Source organism: Puma concolor, chromosome A2, assembly GCF_028749965.1.
Source record: "Puma concolor isolate L17-30 chromosome A2, mPumCon1.1.hap2, whole genome shotgun sequence".
NCBI classification, from domain to species: Eukaryota; Metazoa; Chordata; class Mammalia; order Carnivora; family Felidae; genus Puma; species Puma concolor.
In genome coordinates, this window is record NC_141668.1 from 103,609,479 (window position 1) to 103,618,817 (window position 9,339).

The 9,339-nt window shown below is 41.4% G+C and overlaps 1 pseudogene; it reads right to left on the reverse strand.

Annotated features, from left to right (window-relative positions):
- Positions 1 to 7,517: 7,517 nt before the first annotated feature.
- On the reverse strand, positions 7,518 to 9,073 carry LOC112859677 (mesoderm-specific transcript homolog protein-like; annotated as a pseudogene).
- Positions 9,074 to 9,339: the final 266 nt, after the last annotated feature.

A 9,339-nucleotide genomic window follows, 5' to 3' on the forward strand; every position in this document is an offset into this window, starting at 1 on the left:
CACTCATCCAAGATTTCCATTTCAAGCATCCCACCCTTTAAATACTCTCACTTTTTCAACTACCTTCTTGAAAGTTGACCTAAAAATTATACAGGACCAGAGATTTCCCACTCCAATTCTTTTCCTGTCCCCTTGAGTTTTCCTTTCCTTTCTTACCTTAGATTAGATTCCAGGCACAGTTGAGTGGAGGGATAGGTGGATCATGCTGAAAATAGCAAGATTAAGTGACAATCAATCTAGATTATCTATTTTATCTAGATTTCTATCCTATCTGGATTATCTTTCAGAATGTTGAAGCCACTGGTCCCATTTTCTTCCATCTTTTAATAATGATATGTAGGTTATGATATATAATCTATAATCTTATCATATATAATTTTTCATATTCCTATCCTCAGAGTTCATTTTCTTATTGGTTTTAGGTTCTTATTCAGCTCTTATTTAAAAAAAAAAAAAGGCTAGCCACAACCCCCATTTTCTCCCTTACTGAACTTTGTTGTATTTCTATCTATTGCTCTGGAGAATACTTTTTCAGTCTCCTGCACAGGGTATTGAGTATATGGACTAGGCTTGGTTTTCCCAGAGCATAGCAGGAAAATGGGTTAGAAGATTAATCATTCAGTGTGTAACTTTCATTCATTTCTTCCCTTTTGGATTGTCCCACCCACATCTATCACAGATGACTTTGTGATCAGCCCCTAACAATGAAAACCTCATCTTGTCTTCCTTGGAAAGACACCTCCAAGTTCAAGGTGGGAAAGAGGACTGGGTATCCAGCTGCTTCTGGAAGACACAAACAATTCTCTTGTTTTAAGCTCATGCACAATTTGTTTTCAGAATCCCTAAGTTAATGGTGGTCGTGGTGGTGGTGTTGCATGTTTGTGTGTGCATTAAATGAAAGGATGATGAGAGGGAAATGACCGATTGGTTGTATAAAAGTCATCAAAATGAATTAAATTAATACAATGTAGGGGCACCTGGGTGGCTCAATCGGTTGAGCATCTGACTCTTGATTTCAGCTTAAGTCATGATCTCACAGTCTGTGGGACTGAACCCCATGTCGGGCTCTGGACTGAGTGTGGAGCCTGCTTCAGATTGTCTCTCTCTTTCCCTCTGCCCCTTTCCCCCACTTGTATTCTCTCTCTTTCACAAAATAAAAAAATAATACTAATAATAAAAAAATAAAATAATATGCCCATGTAAAAACCATGACGGAAGGCATGACTCTCAGAGTGTTCCTATAAATTACTTTGAGAGCAGAAGAAAGAGAATGCATAGTTTCACAGGTCAGATGAAATTGGTTGGTCAAAGTTAGATTTTCTTTAAAGACCCGTTTTTGCCTTAAAAAATGTACATTCTGTTTTATATTATATCTATTTATCACTAAAATATTTTAATGACGTTACATTAATGGATGTTCCAGGAAGTGCACCACATTAATCATAGGGCAGTGGACACCTACAGGAACCGTGCTGTCTTAGAGATAAGCAGTGCCTTAGATTGAGAGTTGGGCTGAATTTAGATGTGTAAGTTACACCATGCATAAATCTTGAATTTAGGGTACCAATCGCTAAGAAGTGACAAACTGACTATTATTGTCAGATTCTGTGCTATCAATAAATGGCTTCTATAACATGATAGCATATTGACATACTCCTGAAGTATGTGCCCTTTAAGAATCAAAAATTCTAGGGGCGCCTGGGTGGCTCCGTCGGTTAAGCATCCAACTTCAGCTCAGGTCATGATGTTGTGGTTATGAGCTCGAGCCCCACATTGGGCTGCTGCTTTCAGCTCAGAGCCCACTTTGGATCCTCTGTCTTCTCTCTCTGTCCCTCCTGTGCTCATGCTCGCTCTATCTCTCAAAAGTAATAAATAAATATCTTTTAAAAATCTAAATGATAACAGGTTTAACACAATGCTTTAATGTGAATTTTTATGAAGCCATGTAATTATATCTATTATTAATCATTGTATGAAATGTTATGCCGAGGTAGAGTTCATGCAGATTAATCGAATTCTTATGATCTCTGACAGTGAGATCTCAAATACCTCAAACCCACAGTAAAATGCAAGAAAGTAAATCAGAGCATGAGCAAGTGCTATTGGGATTTGAACGATCATTCCTACATCAGCCAAGGGCATTTTCTACATCAAGGCAAAAACATTTCTAACAGAAAACCCTTATATGAAAAAAATATGGGCTGGATTGGGGAGAGGAACGTATGTAGAAATCATTTCTTCCTCTGAGGGCCAAGATGAGTTAACTCATAGATTGAAACCTTCGCAACTTGGATCGAAAACTTTGCAACTTACTCGGAAAACTTCAAAAACATACATCTTGCTGAGCTCTGAGGCCGTGGCACACACCGCTGTTCTGGATCTCCCTCGGAAGGTTCGTTGTGACTTTCTCCTCTTGTAGACTTAAAGCACCATCTGCTTGAGAAACCACTGGGCTGTGTGACATCCTTCTCTTCTTCCGATGGTATGTAATTCTCAGTGCCAGATGCTTCTCTTCCCATCCCCCAGTTCATGCTCTACTTCTTTGTGGTCATTGTTCTTCTCTTTTCTCTTAATCCATGTGCTTTAGCAACTAGTACGAAAGGTTTTTAACCTCCCATGGTTCACCACATCTGGTACTTACTATTGCCAGATAGTCCCTTCATTCTCAACTCCATCTCTCTTTCTTCATTTTAATAGACACTATCCTTGACTACGAATGAAACAAAACTTAAGTGTCCCAAGCGTACCTCTCCAAATCGAAAGTCTTTACGTATTTGTTCAACATAGCCAGAGGAGAGACAGACCACAGGATGGAGAGCAGAGGAGAATATCCTTGCATACATTTAGAAGGCAAAGCTCTGGCACTACATGTATTTTCTTGTACTGTTGGAATACAGTTGGGATAGGTGTTATCATCAATCCTGCTTACAGAAATACATTATGAGTTTTCTTCTAAATTTCTTTACTAGGAGCCATTATGATTTTTAAAGATTTTTTTTTAATGTTTTTTCACTTTTTTGAGAGACAGAGACAGAGTGTGAGCAGGGCAAGGGCAGAGAGAGCAGACACAGAATCTGTAGTAGGCTCCGGGCTCTGAGCTGTCAGCACAGAGCCCGATGTGGGGCTCGAACCCACAAACCATGAGATCACGACCTGAGCTGAAGTCAGACGCTCAACCGACTGAGCCACCCAAGCGCCCCTATAATTTTAACATTAAATGAAGTCTCTAGGATTTTGTTCAACCACTGGCCTCAAGTTTATGGAAATAGTGTGCTTTTTTCCCTTTTTTTTTTTTTTTTTTTTTTTTAATTCTCAAGTGAGCTAACATGCAGTATAGTCTTGGCTTCAGGAGTAGAACCCAGTGATTCATCTCTTACATATGATACCCAGTGCTCATCCCAAAAAATGCCCTCCTCAGTGCCCATTCCCCATGTAACCCATCCCGCCATTGCCCACTCCTGTCAACCTTCAGCTTCTTCTCTGTATTTAAGAGTCTCCTTGGTTTGCCTCCTTCTCTGTTTTTATCTTATTTTTCCTTTCCTTCCCCTATGGTCTTCTATTAAGTTTCTCAAATTTCACATATGAGTGAAATCATATGATGTCTGTCTTTCTTTGACTGACTTATTTTGCTTAGCATAATACCCTCCAGTTCCATCCACATTGTGGCAAATGGCAAGATTTCATTCATTTTCATCACTTACTAGTTCCATTGTGTGTATACTGTATACCGCATCTTCTTAATCCATTTATCAGTTGATGGACATTTGGGATCTCTCCATAATTTGGCCATTGTTGATAGTGCTGCTATAAACATTGGGGTGTCTTTTTATAAAATACTCCCCATCCTATTGGATGGTTCTGGTGAAATAAACATTGTACTGACACTTATTCGCTTCCTTCCTCCTTCCCTCCCTTCCCTCTTTCCTTCCTTCCTTCCTTCCTTCCTTCCTTCCTTCCTTCCTTCCTTCCTTCTTTCCTTCCCCTTTTTTCTTTCTTTCTTTTTCTGAATGATAGTGCTAAGAAGCCAGTGCATTGTGATGATGGGAAAGTGAAAGCAAGCCTTTAACATGGTGGCAATAATGGAGTTGGTACTTACGCGCTTACAAGAACTGCACTCTCTTAGCCACCTTTCCAATATAAATTTGCTTAATCCTCCTAACCATGCTATGTTTTCTACTTTTTCTATTTCATAGAGAAGGAGAAATCAGGTGTAAAGTGTTAAATAAAACTTGCTCGGCATCACAGAGAGAGTAAAATGAGGACCAGATTCAAATCCACAGTGTGGCTTGTGGGTCCATAGTTAAAATCTCTTACCATATATTTTAAACATTTTTTTAATGTTTATTTTTGAGAGAGAGAGAGAAAGACAGAGTGCAAGCAGGGAAGGGGCAGAGAGAGAGAGAGGGAGACACAGAATCTGAAGCAGGTTCCAGGCTCTGAGTTGTCAGCTCAGAGCCAACATGGGGCTCAAATTCACGAACCACGATATCGAGACCTGAGCCGAAGTCGGACACTTAACCGACTGAGCCACCCAGGCGCCCCCATGTTTTAATTTTTAGAAAAACCTCTTGGTTTTACTTTTATAGTCAGATGCTCCTCCCCAAAGAAACACAGTATCACAGGCTTATAGCTGAAGCAGCGTTCTTTGACTTGTTTATATCCCTCTGTACCTGGCTCAGCTATTGCTTTTAGCAGGTAAGTCACAAAATCCAGGTTTTGTGCTACCTGCCACTTTATTTCCTTCTGTCAAACGTAGCTGTTGTTTACCTTAGTGACTTATCAAAATTTCTCATCAACTCGTTTTTTTTAAAGCTATCCAACTCCTCCCAAGCCTCTCTCTTTAAAAGTGGGGGGAGAATCACTTTGTCAAAATCGTCACAGAAGCTGAAGGCAGAAAGGGCTGCTACATCTTTCTTTATGTTCCGGGGTCCTTTTCAACCAGTTTCATTTGTACCTAAAAACTTGAAAAGATACTCAGTTCACCCACACTTTCTGGCTGATGCCAAATGGAATTCTCAGTACCCGAGAATTGCAATCATGGAAGATAACAGGCTCACACTGTGTGCCTTGTACCGTGATTGATTTTCAGATGCTCTTCTGTGTAAGGGGCAAACTTAGAGGAAAGTAGACTTTTTTTCTTGATTAGAAAGAATCCAAGTGCGTTAGAGAATAGGTATGCACAGCAACAGTGGCTAAACGCCAGCTGCCCAGCCCCACTGGGGTAGGAGGGATCCTAATTTTCTGCAGCACGATGGTTTCCAGAGTTAGGGATTTATAACCAGTAAAATATAAATAAGATATCTGAGGACTAATATGAGATTGTTAATATTTTCTTTCCTAGTAAGAACACTAAAATACATATACACACACATGACCCCACGATCCACTGATCATCATACTGCATCCACATGGATATTACCACTGATTATCTAGCCTTATGAAAATTTCCCTACAATGTCTCAGTGTTTCTAATTTTCCCGTGAATACATGTGGATGTCTGTGTAGAATAGGACTGGCCAAAGGAAGAACTATTTTGTAGGCCATAAAGCCTCAGTTGGAATTCCAAATTCCGCCTCGAAAAGCAATCCCACACCCGGATATCGTATCCTGAACGTATCAGATAACCGGCTATTTGGATATCTATTCACTCCACAAATATTTGTGTCAAATTTCTATATCTAAGCCAAGAAATGACAGCTCTATAGAAAGGCAAGAAGCAAGACCTTCTAGACTTATGTGTATATGAGGAAAACATATAGTCAATATGCACATAGTGCAGCATAAAACAAAATAAGTAATCCAATTCAGTAGTCTCCCCATATCTGCGGGATGTATGTTCCAAACGCTATATATACTGGGTTTTTTTTCCTACACATACATACACATAATAAAGTTCAATTTATAAATTAGACACCGTAAGAGATTAGCAACAATAACTAATAAAACAGGATAATTATAACAATACACCGTAATAGAAGTTATGTGAATGCCGTCTCTCTTTCTCAAAATATTTTATTGTTTTGTGCTCCTCCTTCTTCTATAATGATGTGAATGATGAAATGCCTACATGATGAGATTCAGTGAGGCAAATGGTGTAGACATTGTGATGCAGCATTAGGCTGCTATTACCTTCTGACAGTGCATCGGAAGGACCACGTGCTTCCAGATCCACAGTTACGGGGGACTACTGTATAAAATAAAAACACGGCAATGAAAGGACCTTAACAGGGCTCACATTTTCCTTTCTTTCTTTCTTTTTGGGTCCACATTCATTTTTATTTGGAAAATATAAAGGTGTTACACTTGAAATTGCTAACAAAGCTTTTTAAACAATCAATCATCCTGTTTTGACTAGGACAATGAAAGTCTGGCTTGAAAAGAAAAGAAAAAAAAAAGGTATGCAGCATCATTTACTCAGAGGCCTTTCAGAATTTGTTCTTGAAGTTTCTGGAACTTTCCTGTCTGTAAAGTACAGGAATCACTGAACTACATGAGGAAACCTCTCGGGGCCAACCAATGAGAAGTTACCCAATTGTCATGAAAGGGATCCATGTACCTTCGGCATAGGAATCTGGACGATCCAACGATCCTCTCCTCTCCAGCTCGGGAGGGACTTACGCTACAGGATGAAGAGTCAGATTGTTGGTTTAACAGTACGTTTCTGGCACAGATGCGACTGGCCCTTAATATCCTGTGATTTTAGGACATTCTGTAAATAGTTTGGAGTTAATTCAATTTATTCAGAAATTAAACCTGTTTAGAAAGGTTCACTACTGTGCCAGAACATCCGCTGGTTCTAGTATCCATATATAATATGTGTAGGTAAATCATAGTCTTAAAGTGTACTTAGAATACTGCATTATTCAAACCCAAACCGATTTTAACGAAATGTCTGCAGTTAAAAGCAGCTGATGAAACTAAAGCCAAAATTCTCACAAAGGAGACTCACTCTCACGAAACTGTTACTTAGAGAACTTCCGGAAGCACGTGTCCCTAAAGCCATTTGAGAACAGGTAAGGAGACACCCTCCCCTCATTCTTTACCATAGGATTCCAGTTGAAAGTGGGCCAGAAGTGAGCATTTCTAAATAGTTCAGAAAAGTCCATGGCAGTGTTAAAAAGACGTTTAAGAACGTCTCTCTGCCGGGGCGCATCGGTGGCTCAGTGGGTTAAACGGCTGACTTCAGCTCAGGTCATGATCTCACAGTTCGTGAGTTCCAGCCCCACGTGGGGCTCTGTGCTGACAGCTCTGAACCCGGGGCCTGCTTCCAATTCTGCGTCTCCCTCTCTCTTCCCCTCCCCTCCTGGTGTTATGTCTCTTTCTCTCAAAAATAAATCAACATTTAAAAAAAAATGTCTCTCTGTCTTTCTGTTTCTGTGAGTAGTGGTGCTCATCAGAATTTCCTAGTGGCGCAAGGACAAAGGCAAGTCCGGACACTCGCTCAGATGTTAGAATGGAAGGTGCACTGTTGGGTCGTCCTTAGAACATGCTTCTGCAGGCTTTCTCCTGTATGTGGATCACCAGTGTGGGTCAAGTGGACTCCTGTGAGGGAGTGGTGTTTGGTGGCCAGGACCTCTTGGGCATTTCTTCCTAAGTGGAATACACAGCAGATCAGGGGGTAGGGGAGATAACACAGGGAAGCTACACTTTCCAGCCCAGAAGGAGTTGATGAAGCCCATGTATGCATTCAAGAAGCCCATGGGATCCTCCAGCTGTGGAGAAAGGTTGATGTAGTCATCCAGAATCAGCACTGATAGGGATTCACATGATCCAATGGCAACTGTTACAGAAGCAAGAGCTCCCACCCAGCATCTTCTAAACTTCCTTCTCTGGCTGAAATCCTGTAAGAGACTGCTGATAACTGAATTGCCATCATCGTTCTATATCCCTGCCTACATGTCCCACGGCTCACTCTCAGAGTGTCAGGCGCATGGCCTGAAGACGGGGGGTGAGACCTCAGGAGAAGGTTCATCAATCACGTGAGGATAGACGACAGCATGTTTCCATCTTTGAGAAACTTTTGGAGAAGGTGAGGACGGTGAGTCTTGGGAAGTACACGTCCCTTCAAGAGTCAGAGACTGTTTATGGCAAGCTTCCCAGATCAATTCTGCTTGAACCTATAGAGCAGCCCCCGAGCAACGATATCTCTGTAATCATGAGACAAAAGGTTGATCTTGTGGTTTGGGAGCTTCAGATGCCACAGAGGTGCCTCCACAATGCCAGCCTGTTCAAATATGGAATAGTGATGTGGCCTCAGTTTGTCACCAAAACCAGAGCCCAAGACATCAAGGGCAATCACTGGATGAAACCTCAGGGTCAGGCCATCCCAAACCTTGTGCCAACCATAGCTGGATGTTAGAAAGCCATGTGAAAGCACAACTATCTCAGACTTCCAACCACACCCACAGAGCTTTGGTGGAAGATGCCTAGTCCCTTGTAGGTAAAAAATTTGCATGACAACTGCCATGAGTGAAGAGAGGAAGAACACTGTGGGTAGGGAGGTGTGGGATATGCAGATAGGCCACAAGCAGGGGCACAGCCAGTAACCCCTGAACCGCTTATCCTGGTCCAGGTAAGATCTGGACTACAAGACTCGATGTTTGGAAGAGAGCTCACATTCCATATTTAACTAGAACCCTATGGCTGGAATGAGACCTGGGAGGAAATAGCAAGACAGAGAAGTGAGATACTTTAGACGTGTATAGCTTAGGCGGGAAATGTACTAGGGTCTTAGAGTTAGAAATTCCTGGTAACAAAGAATCCCCTAGTGTTTATTAGGGATCAAAAAGGGACCGTGTCTCAGTTATGCCATCTAGATCACAAGCAGATACAAGGAGCACCATTCTAAAGCAAAGCCTCAGAATCTTAGATGGTTTCAGAAGTATGATGTGATGCCAAGCTGGGAGGAGGGAGACACTTGCCTTTGGTACAAATGCATATGTCTTGGGGAAACAGCACTGGGTTGGGTATCAACAGGTATAAATTCTGGTTCCAGATGCCTTGTGTGTAAATCAACACCGCTCAATTTCCCTTTCTGTAAAGGGAACTGTAATCTACCTCCCAGGGCCAACATGTTAGTTAAAATGTCTAATCGAAAAGAATGGGCAAACGCACCCAGGGCTATCAATTGGTACTGTGCTCAGAGCGGGTGTGGCAAATGAATTTCAACGTGTGTGAACACCAATATTCTGAATGGGGTCGTCTCTGGGAGCAACGTATTAAGACGGCAATCGAGGAGCTAAGTACGTTATCGTATGTTTTGAAATCTATTCCCCGTGTTGTAGAAAGAACACCGAAGTGTGGAATTGACCAGCAAAGGTCAACGATACCAGTTTCATA